This window comes from Homarus americanus, unplaced genomic scaffold, assembly GCF_018991925.1.
Source record: "Homarus americanus isolate GMGI-L3 unplaced genomic scaffold, GMGI_Hamer_2.0 scaffold51087, whole genome shotgun sequence".
In the NCBI taxonomy this organism is placed as follows: domain Eukaryota; kingdom Metazoa; phylum Arthropoda; class Malacostraca; order Decapoda; family Nephropidae; genus Homarus; species Homarus americanus.
This window is the reverse complement of record NW_024721509.1, coordinates 1-12,613: the sequence shown is the minus strand read 5'-3', so window position 1 is coordinate 12,613 and position 12,613 is coordinate 1. Positions and strand designations below refer to the sequence as shown.

At 40.6% G+C, this 12,613-nt stretch overlaps 12 non-coding genes and 2 pseudogenes across 12 annotated transcripts; all 14 read left to right on the top strand.

The window, feature by feature from the left end:
• The first annotated feature begins 305 nt into the window (after window positions 1-305).
• Window positions 306-424, top strand: LOC121861756. The gene has a single exon (XR_006088083.1). It is a non-coding gene; the product is annotated as a 5S ribosomal RNA (ribosomal RNA).
• A 1,033-nt stretch (window positions 425-1,457) lies between these two features.
• Window positions 1,458-1,576, top strand: LOC121861747. Its single transcript, XR_006088078.1, has one exon. It is a non-coding gene; the product is annotated as a 5S ribosomal RNA (ribosomal RNA).
• Window positions 1,577-2,063: 487 nt separating this feature from the next.
• On the top strand, window positions 2,064-2,182 carry LOC121861742. Its single transcript, XR_006088073.1, has one exon. It is a non-coding gene; the product is annotated as a 5S ribosomal RNA (ribosomal RNA).
• A 496-nt stretch (window positions 2,183-2,678) lies between these two features.
• Window positions 2,679-2,797, top strand: LOC121861746. The gene has a single exon (XR_006088077.1). It is a non-coding gene; the product is annotated as a 5S ribosomal RNA (ribosomal RNA).
• Window positions 2,798-3,299: 502 nt separating this feature from the next.
• On the top strand, window positions 3,300-3,418 carry LOC121861755. The gene has a single exon (XR_006088082.1). It is a non-coding gene; the product is annotated as a 5S ribosomal RNA (ribosomal RNA).
• Window positions 3,419-4,397: 979 nt separating this feature from the next.
• On the top strand, window positions 4,398-4,513 carry LOC121861752 (annotated as a pseudogene).
• A 501-nt stretch (window positions 4,514-5,014) lies between these two features.
• Window positions 5,015-5,133, top strand: LOC121861745. The gene has a single exon (XR_006088076.1). It is a non-coding gene; the product is annotated as a 5S ribosomal RNA (ribosomal RNA).
• A 494-nt stretch (window positions 5,134-5,627) lies between these two features.
• LOC121861748 lies at window positions 5,628-5,746 on the top strand. Its single transcript, XR_006088079.1, has one exon. It is a non-coding gene; the product is annotated as a 5S ribosomal RNA (ribosomal RNA).
• A 498-nt stretch (window positions 5,747-6,244) lies between these two features.
• Window positions 6,245-6,363, top strand: LOC121861754. The gene has a single exon (XR_006088081.1). It is a non-coding gene; the product is annotated as a 5S ribosomal RNA (ribosomal RNA).
• A 1,025-nt stretch (window positions 6,364-7,388) lies between these two features.
• Window positions 7,389-7,511, top strand: LOC121861749 (annotated as a pseudogene).
• Window positions 7,512-8,012: 501 nt separating this feature from the next.
• Window positions 8,013-8,131, top strand: LOC121861744. Its single transcript, XR_006088075.1, has one exon. It is a non-coding gene; the product is annotated as a 5S ribosomal RNA (ribosomal RNA).
• A 499-nt stretch (window positions 8,132-8,630) lies between these two features.
• Window positions 8,631-8,749, top strand: LOC121861753. The gene has a single exon (XR_006088080.1). It is a non-coding gene; the product is annotated as a 5S ribosomal RNA (ribosomal RNA).
• Window positions 8,750-9,782: 1,033 nt separating this feature from the next.
• Window positions 9,783-9,901, top strand: LOC121861741. Its single transcript, XR_006088072.1, has one exon. It is a non-coding gene; the product is annotated as a 5S ribosomal RNA (ribosomal RNA).
• Window positions 9,902-11,015: 1,114 nt separating this feature from the next.
• LOC121861743 lies at window positions 11,016-11,134 on the top strand. The gene has a single exon (XR_006088074.1). It is a non-coding gene; the product is annotated as a 5S ribosomal RNA (ribosomal RNA).
• Window positions 11,135-12,613: the final 1,479 nt, after the last annotated feature.

Below are 12,613 nucleotides of genomic sequence, written 5' to 3'. Positions count from 1 at the left end.
AACAATATAACTAAAGGCTCCGGAAAAAAAAAACTAAAAGACCTTTGCTCTCCTGACAAGCTTCTAATAATTTAACTAGAAAGACCTGATATAATTAAGCTCCCGTGCACCCTCGTTCGGTAAGGCAGTGAGGTTTCCTTTGACTTTTGTTTATCGATCTCCTGCGCTTTCCCTTCTTTTAATTAAAGAGGTAGATGTCAGGCTGCAACACCACCGCCAAGCAGTTCAATACCACAGGACTGTGGCAGGAAGCAACTTGTAGGGCAGTGCGCTATATAATTTGACAAGAACCAGCTTATATTGTTGCCAACGGCCATACCACGTTGAAAACACCGCTTCTCGTCCGATCAGCGAAGTTAAGCAACATTGGGTCTGGTTAGTACTTGGATGGGTGACCGCCTGGGAACACCAGATGCTGTTGGCATTTTGCCTCTTGCTATTAACCTCCCTTTTGTTCCCCCCCCTTTTATCTTCAATTTATGTACCGTGGGTGGGTATGGTATGGTTTGTTTAGTATTTGATGAGTTAAATGAGGTCAGTTTGTATTGTCTTAAAATTGAATCATAATTTTTTTTCTTCACTTTTTAATGTTCATATGGCATTCTTTATAACAATAAAAACAATATAACTAAAGGCGCCGGAAAAAAAAACTAAAAGACCTTTGCTCTCCTGACAAGCTTCTAATAATATAACTAGAAAGACCTGATATAATTAAGCTCCCGTGCACCCTCGTTCGGTAAGGAAGAGAGGTTTCCTTTGACTTTTGTTTATCGATCTCCTGCGCTTTCCCTTCTTTTAATTAAAGAGGTAGATGTCAGGCTGCAACACCACCGCCAAGCAGTTCAATGCCACAGGACTGTGGCAGGAAGCAACCTGTAGGGCAGTGCTCTATATAAATTGACAAGAACCACCTCACATTGTTGCCAACGGCCATATCACGTTGAACACACCGCTTTTCGTCCGATCTGCGAAGTTCCAAGGGCGCCCAAGCGGCTAAGGACTCGATCAGTGGCGAAGAGGATAAAAGATATAAGGACATGCCACTCGTACTGGCAGACTCGATACTCACTTACTTGACTAGTTTTACTAACAATAAAGAAAGTTGCAGCTTTCAACATCGCTCACAAGGGATCTTGAATGTTTCATCGGTAATCAGACATATCTAATTTGCGTAAACATATAATAAACTACAGTTGCAATTTCAAATTTTGCGTCGTTATACCAAGGAATAACGGAGTCTCGAGTGCACTCTAAGATTGAGAGAAAACGAGGGACTCGGGAGTCCTGAAGAAATGAGTAAACGAACGCCTCAGATGGGGGACTCAACAAAGAAGGCATAGCAACATGTTTTGTGGGCTATTGAGCGTAATATGAATCGTCTGATTTTAGGTTAACTAACATGCACGAGCGTGGTCATTACACTGTATATAAATTGACAAGAACCAGCTTATATTGTTGTCAACGGCCATACCACGTTGAAAACACCGCTTCTCGTCCGATCAGCGAAGTTAAGCAACATTGGGTCTGGTTAGTACTTGGATGGGTGACCGCCTGGGAACACCAGATGCTGTTGGCATTTTACCTCTCGCTAGTAACCCCCCTTTTGTTCCACCCTTTATCTTAAGCTATGTACCGCGGCTGGATATGGTATGGTTTGTTTAGTATTGGATACGTTAGATGAGTTCAGTTTGTTTTATCTTAAAATCGAATCATACTTTTTTTTCTTTCATTTTTTAATGTTCATATACATTCTCGGCAATAATAAAACACAACTAAAGGTTCCGGAAAAACTAAAAGACTCCGCTTCCTGGGATGCTTTCTAATAATTCCAATAGAAAGACCTTATCTAATTAAGCTCCCTTGCACCCCGTTCGGTAAGGAAGAATAGGTTGACATTGACTTTCGTTAATCGATCTCCTGCACTTTCCCTTCTCTTAATTAAAGAGGTAGATGTCAGACTGCAACGCAACCGCTAAGCATTTCACTACCACAGGACAGTGGAAGAAAAAGAACCCTGTAGGGCAGTGCTTTATATAAATTTACAAGAACCAGCTTATATAGATGCCAACGGCCATACCACGTTGAAAACACCGCTTCTCGTCTGATCAGCGAAGTTAAGCAACATTGGGTCTGGTTAGTACTTGGATGGGTGACCGCCTGGGAACACCAGATGCTGTTGGCATTTTACCTCTTGCTATTAACCCCCCTTTTGTTCCCCCCCCCTTTTATCTTCAATTTATGTACCGTGGGTGGGTATGGTATGGTTTGTTTAGTATTTGATAAGTTAAATGAGGTCAGTTTGTATTGTCTTAAAATTGAATCATAATTTTTTTTCTTCACTTTTTAATGTTCATATGACATTCTTTATAACAATAAAAACAATATAGGCTCCGGAAAAAAAAAAAACTAAAAGACCTTTGCTCTCCTGACAAGCTTCTAAAATTTTCACTAGAAAGACCTTATATAATTAAGCTCCCCTGCACCCTCGTTCGGTAAGGAAGAGAGGTTTCCTTTGACTTTTGTTTATCGATCTCCTGCGCTTTCCCTTCTTTTAATTAAAGAGGTAGATGTCAGGCTGCAACACCACCGCCAAGCAGTTCAATACCACAGGACTGTGGCAGGAAGCAACCTGTAGGGCAGTGCTCTATATAAATTGACAAGAACCAGCTTATATTGTTGTCAACGGCCATACCACGTTGAAAACACCGCTTCTCGTCCGATCAGCGAAGTTAAGCAACATTGGGTCTGGTTAGTACTTGGATGGGTGACCGCCTGGGAACACCAGATGCTGTTGGCATTTTACCTCTTGCTATTAACCCACCTTTTGTTCCTCCCCCCCCCTTTTATCTTCAATTTATGTACCGTGGGTGGGTATGGTATGGTTTGTTTAGTATTTAATAAGTTAAATGAGGTCAGTTTGTATTGTCATAAAATTGAATCATAATTTTTTTCTTCTTCATTTTTTAATGTTCATATGGCATTCTTTATAACAATAAAAACAATATAACTAAAGGTTCCGGAAAAAAACTAAAAGACCTTTGCTCTCCTCACAAGCTTCTAAAATTTTCACTAGAAAGACCTTATATAATTAAGCTCCCCTGCACCCTCGTTCGGTAAGGATGAGAGGTTGCCCTTGACTTTCGTTTATCGATCTTCTGCGCTTTCCCTTCTTTTAATTAAAGAGGTAGATGTCAGGCTGCAACACCACCGCCAAGCAGTTCAATACCACAGGACTGTGGCAGGAAGCAACTTGTAGGGCAGTGCGCTATATAAATTGACAAGAACCAGCTTATATTGTTGCCAACGGCCATACCACGTTGAAAACACCGCTTCTCGTCCGATCAGCGAAGTTAAGCAACATTGGGTCTGGTTAGTACTTGGATGGGTGACCGCCTGGGAACACCAGATGCTGTTGGCATTTTGCCTCTTGCTATTAACCTCCCTTTTGTTCCCCCCCCCCTTTTATCTTCAATTTATGTACCGTGGGTGGGTATGGTATGGTTTGTTTAGTATTTGATGAGTTAAATGAGGTCAGTTTGTATTGTCTTAAAATTGAATCATAATTTTTTTTCTTCACTTTTTAATGTTCATATGGCATTCTTTATAACAATAAAAACAATATAACTAAAGGCGCCGGAAAAAAAAACTAAAAGACCTTTGCTCTCCTGACAAGCTTCTAATAATATAACTAGAAAGACCTGATATAATTAAGCTCCCGTGCACCCTCGTTCGGTAAGGAAGAGAGGTTTCCTTTGACTTTTGTTTATCGATCTCCTGCGCTTTCCCTTCTTTTAATTAAAGAGGTAGATGTCAGGCTGCAACACCACCGCCAAGCAGTTCAATGCCACAGGACTGTGGCAGGAAGCAACCTGTAGGGCAGTGCTCTATATAAATTGACAAGAACCACCTCACATTGTTGCCAACGGCCATATCGTCCGATCTGGCAGTTCATGAATAAGACGATGAGGGCGAAGAGATAAAGATATAAGGATACAATGACCTGACATCACTACTGACTGTTTTACTAACAATAAATAGGTGTTGCAGCTTTCAACATCGCTCATTAAGGATCTGAATGTTTCATCGGTAATCGATGGTATCTAGTTCTTAGTAAACATATAATAAACTACAGCCGTACTTCAAATTTTTGCGTTGTTAAGGCAAAGAATAACGGAGTCTCGGGTGCACTTAAGATTGAGAGAAAAACGGAGTGGACCTGGAGTCTTGGAAGAAATGAGTAAACGAACGCCCAGATGGGGACTCAACAAAGAAGCTGCATATAGCAACATGTTTTGTGGGCTATTGAGCGTAATATGAATCGTCTGATTTTTAGGTTAACTATGCACGAGCGTACTGTTACACCGTATATAAATTGACAAGAACCAGCATATATTGTCGTTAACGGCCATACCATCGTTGAAAACACCGCTTCGTCCGATCAGCGAAGTTACAACATTGGGCTTGGTTAGTACTTGGATGGGTGACCGCCTGGGAACACCAGATGCTGTTGGCATTTTACCTCTTGCTATTAACCCCCCTTTTGTTCCTCCCCCCCTTTTATCTTCAATTTATGTACCGTGGGTGGGTATGGTATGGTTTGTTTAGTATTTAATAAGTTAAATGAGGTCAGTTTGTATTGTCATAAAATTGAATCATAATTTTTTTCTTCTTCATTTTTTAATATTCATATGGCATTCTTTATAACAATAAAAACAATATAACTAAAGGTTCCGGAAAAAAAACTAAAAGACCTTTGCTCTCCTGACAAGCTTCTAAAATTTTCACTAGAAAGACCTTATATAATTAAGCTCCCCTGCACCCTCGTTCGGTAAGGATGAGAGGTTGCCCTTGACTTTCGTTTGTCGATCTTCTGCGCTTTCCCTTCTTTTAATTAAAGAGGTAGATGTCATGCTGCAACACCACCGCCAAGCAGTTCAATACCACAGGACTGTGGCAGGAAGCAACCTGTAGGGCAGTTCTCTATATAAATTGACAAGAACCAGCTTATATTGTTGTCAACGGCCATACCACGTTGAAAACACCGCTTCTCGTCCGATCAGCGAAGTTAAGCAACATTGGGTCTGGTTAGTACTTGGATGGGTGACCGCCTGGGAACACCAGATGCTGTTGGCATTTTACCTCTTGCTATTAACCCCCCTTTTGTTCCCCCCCCCTTTTATCTTCAATTTATGTACCGTGGGTGGTATGGTATGGTTTGTTTAGTATTTGATAAGTTAAATGAGGTCAGTTTGTATTGTCTTAAAATTGAATCATAATTTTTTTTCTTCACTTTTTAATGTTCATATGACATTCTTTATAACAATAAAAACAATATAGGCTCCGGAAAAAAAAAAACTAAAAGACCTTTGCTCTCCTGACAAGCTTCTAAAATTTTCACTAGAAAGACCTTATATAATTAAGCTCCCCTGCACCCTCGTTCGGTAAGGAACAGAGGTTGCCCTTGACTTTCGTTTATCGATCTTCTGCGCTTTCCCTTCTTTTAATTAAAGAGGTAGATGTCAGGCTGCAACACCACCGCCAAGCAGTTCAATACCACAGGACTGTGGCAGGAAGCAACCTGTAGGGCAGTGCTCTATATAAATTGACAAGAACCAGCTTATATTGTTGTCAACGGCCATACCACGTTGAAAACACCGCTTCTCGTCTGACCAGCGAAGTTAAGCAACATTGGGTCTGGTTAGTACTTGGATGGGTGACCGCCTGGGAACACCAGATGCTGTTGGCATTTTACCTCTTGCTATTAACCCCCCTTTTGTTCCCCACCTTTTATCTTCAATTTATGTACCGTGGGTGGGTATGGTATGGTTTGTTTAGTATTTGATAAGTTAAATGAGGTCAGTTTGTATTGTCTTAAAATTGAATCATAATTTTTTCTTCTTTCATTTTTTAATGTCTATATGGCATTTCTTTATAACAATAAAACAATATAATCAGTTAAGTTCCGAAAAAAACTAAAAGACCTTTGCTCTCCTCACAAGCTTCTAAAATTTTCACTAGAAAGACCTTATATAATTAAGCTCCCCTGCACCCTCGTTCGGTAAGGATGAGAGGTTGCCCTTGACTTTCGTTTATCGATCTTCTGCGCTTTCCCTTCTTTTAATTAAAGAGGTAGATGTCAGGCTGCAACACCACCGCCAAGCAGTTCAATACCACAGGACTGTGGCAGGAAGCAACTTGTAGGGCAGTGCGCTATATAAATTGACAAGAACCAGCTTATATTGTTGCCAACGGCCATACCACGTTGAAAACACCGCTTCTCGTCCGATCAGCGAAGTTAAGCAACATTGGGTCTGGTTAGTACTTGGATGGGTGACCGCCTGGGAACACCAGATGCTGTTGGCATTTTGCCTCTTGCTATTAACCTCCCTTTTGTTCCCCCCCCCCTTTTATCTTCAATTTATGTACCGTGGGTGGGTATGGTATGGTTTGTTTAGTATTTGATGAGTTAAATGAGGTCAGTTTGTATTGTCTTAAAATTGAATCATAATTTTTTCTTCACTTTTTAATGTCTATATGGCATTCTTTATAACAATAAAAACAATATAACTAAAGGCGCCGGAAAACTAAAAGACCTTTTTGCTCCTGACAAGCTTCTAATAATATAACTAGAAAGACCTGATATAATCTAAGCTCCTGTGCACCCTCGTTCGGTAAGTGAAGAGAGGTTTTGACTTTGTTTATCGATCTCTGCGCTTTCCTTCTTTAATTAAAGAGGTAGAGATAAGCGCTGCAAATAATTCACCGCCAAGCAGTTCAATGCCACAGGACTGTGGCAGGAAGCAACCTGTAGGGCAGTGCTCTATATAAATTGACAAGAACCACCTCACATTGTTGCCAACGGCCATATCACGTTTAAAACACCGCTTCTCGTCCGATCTGCGAAGTTCCAAGGGCGCCCAAGCGGCTAACGAGACGATGAGTGGCGAAGAGGATAAAAGATATAAGGACATGCCACTCGTACTGGCAGACTCGATACTCACTTACTTGACTAGTTTTACTAACAATAAAGAAAGTTGCAGCTTTCAACATCACTCACAAGGGATCTTGAATGTTTCATCGGTAATCAGACATATCTAATTTGCGTAAACATATAATAAACTACAGTTGCAATTTCAAATTTTGCGTCGTTATACAAAGGAATAACGGAGTCTCGAGTGCACTCTAAGATTGAGAGAAAACGAGGGACTCGGGAGTCCTGAAGAAATGAGTAAACGAACGCCTCAGATGGGGGACTCAACAAAGAAGGCATATAACATGTTTTAGGGCGCTGAAAGCGTAATAAGGAACGTCTGATTTGAAAGAAATCAATATGCACGAGCGTGGTCATTACACCGTATATAAATTGACAAGAACCAGCATATATTGTTGCTAACGCATTATTTCACACGTTGAAAAACACCGCTTCTCGTCCGATCAGCGAAGTTAAGCAACATTGGGTCTGGTTAGTACTTGGATGGGTGACCGCCTGGGAACACCAGATGCTGTTGGCATTTTACCTCTTGCTATTAACCCACCTTTTGTTCCTCCCCCCCCCTTTTATCTTCAATTTATGTACCGTGGGTGGGTATGGTATGGTTTGTTTAGTATTTAATAAGTTAAATGAGGTCAGTTTGTATTGTCATAAAATTGAATCATAATTTTTTTCTTCTTCATTTTTTAATGTTCATATGGCATTCTTTATAACAATAAAAACAATATAACTAAAGGTTCCGGAAAAAACTAAAAGACCTTTGCTCTCCTCACAAGCTTCTAAAATTTTCACTAGAAAGACCTTATATAATTAAGCTCCCCTGCACCCTCGTTCGGTAAGGATGAGAGGTTGCCCTTGACTTTCGTTTATCGATCTTCTGCGCTTTCCCTTCTTTTAATTAAAGAGGTAGATGTCAGGCTGCAACACCACCGCCAAGCAGTTCAATACCACAGGACTGTGGCAGGAAGCAACCTGTAGGGCAGTTCTCTATATAAATTGACAAGAACCAGCTTATATTGTTGTCAACGGCCATACCACGTTGAAAACACCGCTTCTCGTCCGATCAGCGAAGTTAAGCAACATTGGGTCTGGTTAGTACTTGGATGGGTGACCGCCTGGGAACACCAGATGCTGTTGGCATTTTACCTCTTGCTATTAACCCCCCTTTTGTTCCCCCCCCTTTTATCTTCAATTTATGTACCGTGGGTGGGTATGGTATGGTTTGTTTAGTATTTGATAAGTTAAATGAGGTCAGTTTGTATTGTCTTAAAATTGAATCATAATTTTTTTTCTTCTCTTTTTAATGTTCATATGGCATTCTTTATAACAATAAAAACAATATAACTAAAGGCTCCGGAAAAAAAAAACTAAAAGACCTTTGCTCTCCTGACAAGCTTCTAATAATTTAACTAGAAAGACCTGATATAATTAAGCTCCCGTGCACCCTCGTTCGGTAAGGCAGTGAGGTTTCCTTTGACTTTTGTTTATCGATCTCCTGCGCTTTCCCTTCTTTTAATTAAAGAGGTAGATGTCAGGCTGCAACACCACCGCCAAGCAGTTCAATACCACAGGACTGTGGCAGGAAGCAACTTGTAGGGCAGTGCGCTATATAATTTGACAAGAACCAGCTTATATTGTTGCCAACGGCCATACCACGTTGAAAACACCGCTTCTCGTCCGATCAGCGAAGTTAAGCAACATTGGGTCTGGTTAGTACTTGGATGGGTGACCGCCTGGGAACACCAGATGCTGTTGGCATTTTGCCTCTTGCTATTAACCTCCCTTTTGTTCCCCCCCCTTTTATCTTCAATTTATGTACCGTGGGTGGGTATGGTATGGTTTGTTTAGTATTTGATGAGTTAAATGAGGTCAGTTTGTATTGTCTTAAAATTGAATCATAATTTTTTTTCTTCACTTTTTAATGTTCATATGGCATTCTTTATAACAATAAAAACAATATAACTAAAGGCGCCGGAAAAAAAAACTAAAAGACCTTTGCTCTCCTGACAAGCTTCTAATAATATAACTAGAAAGACCTGATATAATTAAGCTCCCGTGCACCCTCGTTCGGTAAGGAAGAGAGGTTTCCTTTGACTTTTGTTTATCGATCTCCTGCGCTTTCCCTTCTTTTAATTAAAGAGGTAGATGTCAGGCTGCAACACCACCGCCAAGCAGTTCAATGCCACAGGACTGTGGCAGGAAGCAACCTGTAGGGCAGTGCTCTATATAAATTGACAAGAACCACCTCACATTGTTGCCAACGGCCATATCACGTTGAAAACACCGCTTCTCGTCCGATCTGCGAAGTTCCAAGGGCGCCCAAGCGGCTAACGAGACGATGAGTGGCGAAGAGGATAAAAGATATAAGGACATGCCACTCGTACTGGCAGACTCGATACTCACTTACTTGACTAGTTTTACTAACAATAAAGAAAGTTGCAGCTTTCAACATCGCTCACAAGGGATCTTGAATGTTTCATCGGTAATCAGACATATCTAATTTGCGTAAACATATAATAAACTACAGTTGCAATTTCAAATTTTGCGTTGTTATACAAAGGAATAACGGAGTCTCGGGTGCACTCTAAGATTGAGAGAAAACGAGGGACTCGGGAGTCCTGAAGAAATGAGTAAACGAACGCCTCAGATGGGGGACTCAACAAAGAAGGCATAGCAACATGTTTTGTGGGCTATTGAGCGTAATATGAATCGTCTGATTTTAGGTTAACTAACATGCACGAGCGTGGTCATTACACTGTATATAAATTGACAAGAACCAGCATATATTGTTGCCAACGGCCATACCACGTTGAAAACACCGCTTCTCGTCCGATCAGCGAAGTTAAGCAACATTGGGTCTGGTTAGTACTTGGATGGGTGACCGCCTGGGAACACCAGATGCTGTTGGCATTTTACCTCTTGCTATTAACCCACCTTTTGTTCCTCCCCCCCCCCTTTTATCTTCAATTTATGTACCGTGGGTGGGTATGGTATGGTTTGTTTAGTATTTAATAAGTTAAATGAGGTCAGTTTGTATTGTCATAAAATTGAATCATAATTTTTTTCTTCTTCATTTTTTAATGTTCATATGGCATTCTTTATAACAATAAAAACAATATAACTAAAGGTTCCGGAAAAAAACTAAAAGACCTTTGCTCTCCTGACAAGCTTCTAAAATTTTCACTGGAAAGACCTTATATAATTAAGCTCCCCTGCACCCTCGTTCGGTAAGGATGAGAGGTTGCCCTTGACTTTCGTTTATCGATCTTCTGCGCTTTCCCTTCTTTTAATTAAAGAGGTAGATGTCAGGCTGCAACACCACGCTAAGCAGTTCAATACCACAGGACTGTGGCAGGAAGCACCTGTAGGGCAAATTCTTCTATATAAAATTGACAAGAACCAGCTTTATATTGTTGTCACCCACATACCACGTTGAGAAAACACCGCTTCGTCCGATCATGTAGTTACAACATTGGGTCTGTTTAGTACTTGATGGGTGACTGCCTGGGAATTCAGATGCTGCTACATTTTACCTCTTGCTATTAACTCCCCTTTTGTTCCCCCCCCTTTTATCTTCAATTTATGTACCGTGGGTGGGTATGGTATGGTTTGTTTAGTATTTGATAAGTTAAATGAGGTCAGTTTGTATTGTCTTAAAATTGAATCATAATATTTTTCTTCACTTTTTAATGTTCATATGACATTCTTTATAACAATAAAAACAATATAACTAAAGGCTCCGGAAAAAAAAACTAAAAGACCTTTGCTCTCCTGACAAGCTTCTAAAATTTTCACTAGAAAGACCTTATATAATTAAGCTCCCCTGCACCCTCGTTCGGAAAGGAAGAGAGGTTGCCCTTGACTTTCGTTTATCGATCTTCTGCGCTTTCCCTTCTTTTAATTAAAGAGGTAGATGTCAGGCTGCAACACCACCGCCAAGCAGTTCAATACCACAGGACTGTGGCAGGAAGCAACCTGTAGGGCAGTGCTCTATATAAATTGACAAGAACCAGCTTATATTGTCGTCAACGGCCATACCACGTTGAAAACACCGCTTCTCGTCCGATCAGCGAAGTTAAGCAACATTGGGTCTGGTTAGTACTTGGATGGGTGACCGCCTGGGAACACCAGATGCTGTTGGCATTTTACCTCTTGCTATTAACCCACCTTTTGTTCTTCCCCCCCCCCCTTTTATCTTCAATTTATGTACCGTGGGTGGGTATGGTATGGTTTGTTTAGTATTTAATAAGTTAAATGAGGTCAGTTTGTATTGTCATAAAATTGAATCATAATTTTTTTCTTCTTCATTTTTTAATGTTCAAATGACAATTTTTATAACAATAAAAACAACATAACTAAAGGCTGCGGAAACAAAACTAAAAGACCTCTGCTCCTACGACAAGCTTCTAATAATTTCACTAGAGAGACCGTATGTAATTAAGCTCCCCCCGCACCCCGTTCGGTAAGGAAGAAAGGTTGCCTTTTACTTGTGTTTATCGATCTCCTGCGCTTTCCCTTATTATAATTAAAGAGGTAGATGCCAGACTGCAACGCCACCGCCAGGCATTTCACTGCCACAGGACAGTGGAATAAAAGCAACCTGTAGGGCAATGCTCTATATAAATTAACAACAACCAGCTTATTTTGATGCTAACGGCCATACCGCGTTGAAATTATCGTTTCTCGTCCGATTCCCGAAGTTCAGCCACCTTGGGTCTGTTTAGTACTTGGATGGGTGACCGCCTGGGGAACACTGATGCTGGCATTTGCTCTGCTATTAACCTCCTTTTTGTTCTCCCCTTTTATCTTCTGGTTTCTATGTACCGTGGGTGGGTATGGTATGGTTTGTTTAGTATTTGATGAGTTAAATGAGGTCAGTTTGTATTGTCTTAAAATTGAATCATAATTTTTTTTCTTCACTTTTTAATGTTCATATGGCATTCTTTATAACAATAAAAACAATATAACTAAAGGCGCCGGAAAAAAAAACTAAAAGACCTTTGCTCTCCTGACAAGCTTCTAATAATATAACTAGAAAGACCTGATATAATTAAGCTCTCGTGCACCCTCGTTCGGTAAGGAAGAGAGGTTTCCTTTGACTTTTGTTTATCGATCTCCTGCGCTTTCCCTTCTTTTAATTAAAGAGGTAGATGTCAGGCTGCAACACCACCGCCAAGCAGTTCAATACCACAGGACTGTGGCAGGAAGCAACCTGCAGGGCAGTGCTGTATATACATTTACAAGAACTAGCTTGTAATGTTGTCATCGGCCATACCACGTTGAAAACACCGCTTTTCGTCCGATCTGCGAAGTTCCAAGGGCGCCCAAGCGGCTAACGAGACGATCAATGGCGAAGAGGATAAAAGATATAAGGACATGCCACTCGTACTGGCAGACTCGATACTCACTTACTTGACTAGTTTTACTAACAATAAAGACAGTTGCAGCTTTCAACATCACTCACAAGGGATCTTGAATGTTTCATCGGTAATCAGACATATCTAATTTGCGTAAACATATAATAAACTACAGTTGCAATTTCAAATTTTGCGTCGTTATACAAAGGAATAACGGAGTCTCGAGTGCACTCTAAGATTGAGAGAAAACGAGGGACTCGGGAGT